The sequence below is a fragment of the Euphorbia lathyris genome, chromosome 8, assembly GCF_963576675.1.
Source record: "Euphorbia lathyris chromosome 8, ddEupLath1.1, whole genome shotgun sequence".
Lineage (NCBI taxonomy): Eukaryota > Viridiplantae > Streptophyta > Magnoliopsida > Malpighiales > Euphorbiaceae > Euphorbia > Euphorbia lathyris.
In genome coordinates, this window is record NC_088917.1 from 48485523 (window position 1) to 48496087 (window position 10565).

Sequence of the window (10565 nt, forward strand, 5' to 3'; positions counted from 1 at the left end):
CCAATCCTGCTCTCTCACACCCTAGGCTCTCACCTATTGGATCGTGCTCGCACAGAATCAAAGTACCACACTCCATAATCCAGAATTACTAATTAACTTTGAGTTTGAGGATTAGTTATACCTACTAACACCAATGAGATGAACAGTTGACACATTAGATAAATCAATCCATTCTGTTATCTCAAGTCGGGTCCCAATCCTAATGAACTCCTTCACCGGATCCATGTAACTGTCTAGATATCCGAATATCTAAAGCTTATGAGATCAGCTTTCTGTCTCGACAGAAAACACTGTTACATGCAAGTCTCAACAGTAATGTGCCAACCCTTATAACATATTACTTGACTTGGGTTTACTTTAAGTTTATTGGTCTATTATAAAGTACAGTCTCACTTCATGCTTGTATGAACACTTTATAACTACTTAAATAAACTTAGGGTTACTTTCTTTATGAAAGATTATTGCCGTTATATATAGTTACATTTTAATGCTATATATCTAATTAAACAAATGATCAAATAAACAATTTATTCATTAATATTAATATCCCAAAACAATTGTCTTTAGGACACTAAACTCCAACACAGCTGGCACTTCCACTTCTGGACAGCGCCAAAATTCTCCAACACCTGCTGCTAACCAGAAAACGGCCCCTGAGCACAATACTGATGATCCCTACACTTATTTGGATGCTTCTGAGTCAGGAAGAAGAATCATCCACTCAGCTCATGCTCTACTCCAAGAGATACATTAGTCTCAAGCCGAAGCTGATGGGTCTGCTCCTGCTGAGTCTACTCAACTCTCATCCATTACGCAACTTCTGACCGAACTCAAAGGTCTCAAGGAGCTGATGAATGTTATGACTTCCTTAGTATCTCAACAGCCCAAGCAGGAATTCATGGTCAAGCTGGCGAAACTTCAGCTGATGATGGTAAATCACATGAACTCAATTGAAGGGAAAATCAATGCCATATCTGCTGTGAACGCATCATCCGCCACTTCTGCTGAAGTCACTCAGCACTTCACCCAGCTGACCGCTGAGCTAACTGGAGCTCATGAACTTATCTCCTCCACTTCTCAATGCTCCATCGAACAAATTGGTGAGGCTATACACCTACTCAACCTGAGCAAAGAAGAAATGGACACTGACCAGGTAAAGACCAATGGCATTCTGCACTGCACCCGATCAACTCTTGCGCATGTTCGGCACATCAAAGCTCAGCGCCATACATATGATGCTTCGATGCTCAGGATGTACTATCAATCCTATGCAAGGATGACCGACTCCATTACTTGGATTGGGAAGTCACTTGAGTTTTTACTCAGTATGCTCAATGCTCACATTAAAATCCCTGCGTCAAGTATGCAAGATGGCATGCAGGTCTTTACGGGTCTTAAAGAAAGTACGAGTCAAATGCAACAGTACTCAACCATACTGACTCGTGCTGTTCAAAAGGGGCAATTCTATGCTTCTGCCCCTCAGCCTGGTGATGCTGGCAAAACGGGGGAGAAAGATAAACAGCCAGCTGACGGAACTCAGCAGAAGCCTCTTGGTTCAACTTCTGCTGTCCCGGGCAAACAAACTCAGCAACAAGGAACTATCAAGCCAGGCCAAGTCAAACCCAAAGCTAACCAAGTTCAAGCCAACATCAAGAAATAGAACTAGCAATAGTCTTAGCTTGTAACTTGTTTCTTGTGTTTTTTATATGGCATGTTTCTTGTTGGACTGAGTATATCTATATACAAGCATCTATTCTACAAACTGTGTTTATATATGTGATGCTTATATGTTGTGTTTATGTGCTGACCTTTCTCATATAACTACTCATTGAACAATAATCAATTAAAACTTGTGAACATAGAAATTAATCAAGTGAAATATACTCAGCGTACCTCAACTTTGATACCAAAACTGAGTAATGACAAAATGTTCCAAGTATTGACCTACTTCTGAAACTGGCCTTAGACTCATTTCAATTAAATCTTAGAAGGTTTAGAATTGAACTAAGTCAATAGATTCAAGCCTTGGTTTCTCTCGATTAGATCTTAGAAGGTTTAGAGTTAAACTAAGTCAGTAGATCCAACCCTTACGGGGGAGTATTTTCAGGAGAATATAAAAGGTCAACTATCATGGGAGAGCTCAACACTGAGTTCCTTACTAAACACTTTTGCCAACATCAAAATGGGGGAGTTTGTTGAAACACCTTTCCACATGATTTTGATTTGACAAAATTATTAAAGTTAATCCCATGGTTGAACAATTAAATTTAAGTGCTTTGATTTAATTGTACTAATGTGTTTGTTCAATGTTGAGCAAGTTAACTTACAAGAACAGGAACTGAAAGTCTATAAAAGAAAGACAAGACAAAGTCAGCTAGAGCAAATCACACAGCAGAAGCTGAGTATAATGCAACTCAGCTTTACGAAAGAAATGTCTTCTCTAGAAAAGCTTGAAGGCGAAGTCGCTAAGTCAAGCTGAGTAGTCGTCAAGTCAGCGCCAATGATCCGTCAACTTGGAAGACAAGGTCTGAGCAAGATTCAGAAGATTCAGAAATCTGTCGGAAGGACCTTTTCGAGAAGCATGGACCATTTGATAAATTACTAAAAGACAAACCTGGCACAAGAAGACAAACCTGGCATTAGAAGACAAACCTGGCTCCTAGCGAAAACAGAAGACAGGATTGGCCTGCAGCACTGACTGCTGACCAAGTGATGATGAAGAAGACCGTTTTCCCACAACGGCTATGTCGGGATTCAAATCATTGAAGCCTCAAGATTACTATAAAAAGACCAATTCATTACTTGGATCAATGAGGCATACAAGAGATATACATAGACAAGCAAAAATCTTCACTAAGTCAAAAATCCAAAATAGAAGCTGCCTGAAAAGAAAAGGCAAGCTCTTACACCAAACTCCAATCATTGTGTAAAAGTCTAGAGTGATTTTATTCATCTAAAGTGTTCTTCATTTAGTGAGAACAATTCTTGTATCATTTGTAAAAGGTTAGAGAAGCTGAGTACTCGGTTATAGTACTCAGTGGTAGAGAGAAGCTGAGTACTCGGTTATAGTATTCAGTGGTAGATAGGATTGAGTAGACGAATAGAGGACGGTACTCTTGCATACTCAGTTGTTATTGTAAAAGGTTTGTGCTCTGCCTTTAAAGAGCTCAGTAGAGGATTGAAAAAGCTCGGAAGGATTCCGGGGACTAGACGTAGGCGGAGAGGCCGAACCAGGATAAGTCTGCTGAGTAACTTCTAACCCTTTCTCTTGATATATATGTATGTATTGCTTGCTTAAAATTACTTAGTAAACAATCTGTACAAGCTGAAGCTGAGTAATCTGAGTGCTGAGTTGGAAACTGACTTAAGTGTTACTTCCCAACTCACAACTGAAACAGCTCTAGTCATTATCAGATTACAGCTGTCTCACACCACACTCAGCCTTGCTGACCTAAAACTGTGTTAAATTATCAAACATTAAATTAAGTCAGCATTATCAAGCGAAAAAGTTATATTAGTTCCTAACCCCCCCCCCTTTGGAACTAATCCTATTACGTTACACGGGACCAACAGACTTAACTCTAAATCCTTACACGGTGATAGGTTCAGAGTTGAAATGGAGATTTCACTTAATCTATCTATTCGGAGTTGACTCTACACGGACAAATAAAATGAACGTCTCGTAATATGTAACTTGACACTATCCATAATTACAGATTCGTTCAAGGATATAGCTGATGAATGATCAAATTATACTAGACCTAATACGGAAAGGTTAACGACGGAATCTACATGTCTTCTTATGGCTCTAGGGGAATGTTTACGGTTCTGCTATCACAGTCCGCCCACTCATTCCGATATACAATAGGTTGAATGTAATTTTGAAAATTAATTCAACAAATGTATACGGCTAGTAGAATTAAGAACCTAATGTGTTAGACATGAGACTTGGAACCAAAAGAGGGCGAAATAGTAATTATTGAATAGAGAGAGAGAAGGGGGTCGAAATATACATATAGTATGTATATTAATTTTTTTTAATTAATTTATTTAGATAATTATAATTATGGTTAAATTAATTATATGATAAAATTAGTTAGGTGATTTAATTTGATTATATCCCTAATTGAAAATATTATCGTATCATAAATAAATAATAGTATGTATATTTTGTTTAATTAATTTATTTAGATAATTATAATTAGATTATAATTATGGTTAAATTAATTGTAGGATAAAATTAGTTAGGTGATTTAATTTGATTATACCCCTAATTGAAAAATATTATTCTATCACAAATAAATAATATAAATGTTATTTATATTATATTAGATATAGATATAGATAATATTCATATTATCTAATTAGAAGTACTATCTGAAATATGACTCTAATTAAAGTGTTTTAATTCAATCTAACTAGGGATTGGAATTAAAAGACTATAAATATGCCCCCCTACTCAAGAATTCGGCCAACGCTAATTAGCTAGTGTAGAATTCAGCCAACATAAGAAAGAGAGGAAGAAAACTCTGCTCGTCTCCATTCGATTAATTCATATCTCTGTTTTCTCTATCCTTGATCTTGTGTTGATTTATTAGAGGCAATCTTTCTTGATTGTTATTCATCGGTTGTGTTCTAATCGTTTTATTTGTGCTCATGAAACTCGGGATTAAGAGTTGTGGGCACTTCGTTTGCAACTGTAGATAGATCGTCAATAAAAGTATTTCGATCTATCCCTCTTTATATGAAATAACGCTTAGGGCTGTAAACGAGTCGAATCGAGCCGAGCTTTGGTCTATTCGAACTCGACTCGACAATTTCTTATCGAGCTCAAGCTCCACTCGGCAATTTCTTATTGAGCTCGAGCCAAGCTTCGAGCTCAATTGGCTGTTTGAGCTCAGCTCGTTTAGCAGCTCGATTGTTCACGAGCAGCTCGTTTGTTTTACTCGTGAACGAGCTCATTTATGGTGTTCACTAACAAAATAATATCAAATTCGGTACATCAAATAATATTAATTGTATACACATAAAACATTCTTTAGTCATTAGAAAATAAATACTTAAAAGTGTCAAAATTAGCAAACTATGATTAAAACAATAAATAGATAAAAAAAAATCTTAGGGTTCATGAATCCTCTCTCTATCAATCTCATTTTTCTTCTAGATCCCGTCCAATACAACTTGAAAGATCAAATTTCATATTCAATCATGTGAACTTCTTGATCTGTCCTCCAAATTCTACATATTACAAAAAAAAAAATCAATATTATAACTTATTCAAAAGAACAAACACAAACTCAAAAATTTAATAAAAAAACATATCTTATAATTAAGGGTAAATTTCAAATAAAACTCATGTGGTTTCACTAATTTTCAGATAAAAGACTGTGGTTTACTTTTTGTCAAACAATGATTGAGGTTTTAAACTTTAGCAAAATAAAGACTTTTTCGATTGATACTATTAAAATCACTTTTGACGACTTCAAAAATGATATATTTTAAGAACTACTAATATTCTAAGCAGCTTTAATTCTTCAACTTTTTTTATTTTAAGATTATTTAGATGATGTTTGGTAAAGAGAGAGAAAGAGAGTTAATGTTTAGAGAGAGAAAGTTCCAAAAAAGATGATTTTCGAAAATCGAAAATGTAGTTCCATAAAAAAATATGACATTGAACAACTTTAATTCTTGAAAATTTTCATTTTCAGGATGTTAAAGATGATTTTAATAGCATTAATCCAAGTATGAAACCTCAATCCTCGTTTTGACAAAAAGTAAACCACAATCATTTATCTGAAAATTAGTGAAACCACATGAGTTTTATTTGAAATTTACCCTATAATTAATTGTTTTGATCCTTATTTTGAAACATACTTGGGTTCATAATTTAGAAATTAAAGACGGAAAAATGATAGTATTTTACTATATATATATATATATATATATATATATATATATATATATATATATATATATATATATATATATGGGTAAATTACATATATGGTGTACAACCTTTGCTCTATTTCACACTTTGGTGTACAACCTTCAATTTTGCACACTAAAGTGTACAAACTTCTGGTGACCTCCCACTAAAGTGTACAGCCGGTAATTGTGACCGGTCAACACGAAGTCAACGCGCCACATCAGCAATTTGACTTCTCTAAAAAGTCAAAAACTGACCCACTAATATAAAATTACTGTTATACTCCTTATCTTTTATATAATTACTAAAACCATATCTTCTTCCCTCTGTTTTTAGCCATTTCTCTCTCTAAAGCTTCCACTCTCTCTATCCTTTCTCTCTCTAAGTCTTCTCTCTCTAAAGCTTTCACCCTCTCTACCCTTTATCTCTCTAACTCGGCAAAAGGTTTCTTACTTTCCCGTACTCGAATGAGCTCTTGTTTTATGAAGCTCGCCTGCTTTTCCTCGCCTCTGCTACATTTTTAGCAATTTCATGGAGACACAAATGAAGCAATTAATTTCATGGAGACACAACTGAAGCAATTAATTTCAACTCTTTTATGAAGCTCGTCTCCTCTTCCTCGCCTCTGCTACATTTTTAGCAATTTCATGGAGACACAACTGAAGCAATTAATTTCAACTCTTACCCATTAATTAATTTCTTTTATTTTTTTTATAATTTAATTTTTAGAGTTATGATTAGCAAATTGAAGCAATTTCTATACCATGAAGATCATAACATTAATAGCTTGTTTAGTAGCTTTTCCTTCGATAATTATGTTGTTAGAAAATCGCCAAGATCGAATCTTGCTAAACTCAAAGGGCTTGCAGAAAGTTATGAAAGGAGATTTCTGGGCAGAACTCAGTCGTAAACTCTTCACGCAAACATGAATAAGAAAAAGCAAAACATGAAAAACTACCAAATGAATAAGAGAGAGCAGGAGATTGAAATTGGAAAAATTGGAGGAAGATATTTGCCTTTCCTGCTCAGCTACCTTCCTAGCTTGATCCCATCTCCTTCGAAATGTCAGATTTAGGCCTAGCTGCGCCTCGCCTTTGTTACGTCACTAGCTTCTCTCCTGCTCTTCATCTTTTAATTTTGAATGATGAATTTATAATAATACGCATTATTTTGTTGCTTTGGGTCAATATTTGGAGTTAAATCGAAACCAATGAGAGGGGTCAATGTTTGACGTTAAATCAAAGCCATTATTATTGGTAATGACGTTTTTGTCGATCCTGATAATACCAAATTCCTAATTCCCACCATGAAAAACATTGAGCAATTACAAAGGAGTTAGAGAGAGGGAGAGACGACTTAGAGAGAGAAATAGAGGAGTTAGAGAGGGAAAGTATTTAGACAGAGAGTATTTAGAGAGAGAATGGGAAAGATGGAGAGAGGAGTTGCAAGGAAGAAGATAAGGTTATTTGAGTAATTATATAAGGAATATGGGTCTTTTAGTAATTAGATAAGTGGGTCCTACTCTTTTAAATGAGTATGATAAAAAAAAATGCTGATGTAACGCGTTGATTTCGTGTTGACCAGTCACAATTACCGGTTGTACACTTTAGTGGGAGGTCACCCGAAGTTTGTACATTTTAGTGTGCAAAATTGAAGATTGTACACCAAAGTGTGAAATAAGATAAATGTTGTACACCACGTATGTAGGCTAGGAAATTTATTGAAATGTCAGCATGTAAGTTGAACTGAGAACAACGATTTACAGAATGGTTTCTTACTCATAACACTCATAGAGCTGTTTAATATTTAGTATATAAAATAAAGCTCAGTTTCTTCAAACACAAAGCATAACGATCGGATGGCGGGCTATCAATCTTTGTAAGAACAATTGGCATGAAAGTTGATCACAAAATTTTGTTAATTTTCGTTGTTCTCAGTCTGTCAAGAATGTAGAAATGAAACTTAGAGCATCTCCAATAGGGTGACATGGCTCTCTAAATTGTCAAATTTAACTAGCCATTTAAAAAGTGATCACTCCAACAAGGTGACATGGCTCTCTAAAATAAATAGAGAGCCATTTTCACTAGCTAAATTTGGCTAGTCTCTTTGGATAGCTATTTCTATTTTTTATTCGTTTTTTCTCTTTTCTCTTTGTATCTTTTTTTCTACTTTTTTTTTTTAATTTAATCACTTTTAATGATAAAATAATCAAATAGAGAGTCATATAGCTAGCATGGTTGGAGCAAAACATAATTTTGACTAGCTAAATTTGGCTAAACTAATATTTTATATTATTTTAGAGAGCCAAATAGCTAGTTAGTGTTGGAGATATACTCTTACTGCCTAGTGGGGTTTTACTTGAGAAGCAGATGAAAGATGCTTGGTGCTGATTCATACACACTAGCAAGACTATTAGAGCATCCCTAATGGTGCAAACAACTTTTTTTGTTGCCACATAGGACAAAGAACAAGTAAAGAAAACACACCACTAGAGGTCTTGGTTACTTACAATTCTGTAGAGTCAACAAATAAATGATGCAGGGTAAAAAAATAATTTTAATAAAAGAAATTGGATTAAACAAGATTTTTTTTCTCAAAAAGCAACCTACCCTTTATTATTACAGCAGACACCAGAATTGCCAAGCCTCTGGCCCTGCGTCCTCTCCACTCTCTATACTGGTACCTATTTTATTTAGTTTTTTTGAACAGTAAAAGTTTGTGATCAAAAAAAGTAACAAACTAATTTTGGATACATGTTGGATACAACTAATTCTAGAAAGTGACAAGGAAAAAGGCACACCAACTCTTTCGTTTTCACTTCTTTTTTAGACATAACATATATAGAGAAATTCCTACCATATTTGGTTACTTTATCCCGAAAAAGGGGAGCTGCTGGGCTCCTTCCTGTTTTATTAGCATCAAACCCACTCAACAGGATATTACATAAGCACTCCCGAAGGTATAGTGTGAAGGAAAGTAGGCCCCTTACATGAGAGTCGCTGCTCATATGGAACAGGTTTTCCCCAAAAAGCCCCAAGGGAACGAGCGAAAGGGCTGCTTGCCGGAACAGCGGATCGAGCAGCTTAGAGATGCTCTTACTTAAACATACTCAAATTTATTGCTTCAAAAAATGGACAAATGCAACTAAGACAGCATATAAAAAATGGACAAATGCAACTAAGGCAGCATCTCCAAAAAGCCATTGTCAACACAAACAACACACCTGCACCATTAAAAAGAAACACATGTTCTAGCTAACAAAGCTAACACAAAAAGGAAGAAATAACTCACCTAAAATGGAGACGGAGATTCTTTTCTTTCTTTCAACTTGAACCTGAATACCTGAACCACGAATCTAGCTTTACTACCTTGCGCACTGTAATTAAGGATAGGAATTGTGCATCACGCTTAGAACAATCAAATAATAAAATAAAAACAGAAACAAGAACCACCCATCAAATAACACGAAGCACCAATTGTATTACTGATTTAACAAATAACAAAGAGATGAAACTGAAAACCCGAGAACAGAAAAACACAAAATCCACCACATGTAACCTATCAAGCTATGCGCCTTCACAATGACAACCCGAGAAATGTCTTAAGCATAGAAGAGGAGAAGGAGTTGCGGAATCATTGAAACAAAATAAAACATGAGAAAAAACTCACCATCGAACTGGAGAACTGAAACGAGAGACAGTCGTGAGTCGGAGGGTGCGGTCCGGCGGTAAGAGGGCGACGGCTGTGTAGTGTAGGGCGATTGCGAAGAAGAGAAGAGGAAGAGAAGAGATGGAGGGCGGCGACTGTGGAAAAGAGGATCAAATGTTGCTCTTCTTCTCTAACCCTATAACTTCCCTCCACAAATTACAATATAATACAACTAAGTTATTTATTTTTACTTCATGGTCCATAAATTTCTAATTAATTAGATGACCCTTAAATTATAATTTTTATTGTATGTATGTAAATATAATTTATATTTTTAGTTACAATTTAGACTCACTTTTATTTACTTGAAATGTGAATATATAAATAATATCAAATAACTTTTATTCAATATTATTCACGAGCTTTTATCGAGCTTCTTCGCGAGCTTCTTCACGAGTCTATAATCGAGCCTGCTCGCGAGCATTTAATCTGAGCTTTGACATGTTCAAGCGCGGCTCGTTTATGAACCGAACCAGTAAATCGTGTTCACGAACGGCTCGTTTACAAATCGAACCGAGCCGAACCGAACTTTTATCGAGCCAACCACTGAACTGCTCATGAGCGGCTCGGTTCATTTACAGGTATAACTGTAACCATTGATGTCTATGACAGCAAATTTCAAGCCTCCGATTTTCAAGGGCATCAATGCAATACAACAATAGTAAAATTTGGTGTCATTAGAATGCATGAGTTTTTTTATAAATGGAGGGATTTCATTTGGTCAAAATATCCCCTTATAAAATTGCCTAAGGGAAACTTTATTGACACCATCTGTTAAATATATTAGAAGCGAAACACTCTAGTTAGTCTAAGAAATGGTATTTAACACTTGGAAGTTTAAGACATTGCAGGTAATTGGTATGCAAGAAAATAAGAAATGTTCAACTATATATAGCAAGCGTATATAAATGTGTAATAACCAAATGAAAAG

At 35.4% G+C, this 10565-nt stretch overlaps 1 long non-coding RNA gene across 1 annotated transcript; it reads right to left on the reverse strand.

Moving 5' to 3' along the window:
- Window positions 1–5053: 5053 nt before the first annotated feature.
- LOC136203200 (uncharacterized) lies at window positions 5054–9758 on the reverse strand. The gene is made up of 3 exons (XR_010674744.1): window positions 9596–9758; window positions 8536–9302; window positions 5054–5238 (listed from the first exon to the last, which is right to left on the reverse strand). It is a non-coding gene; the product is annotated as an uncharacterized lncRNA (long non-coding RNA).
- Window positions 9759–10565: the final 807 nt, after the last annotated feature.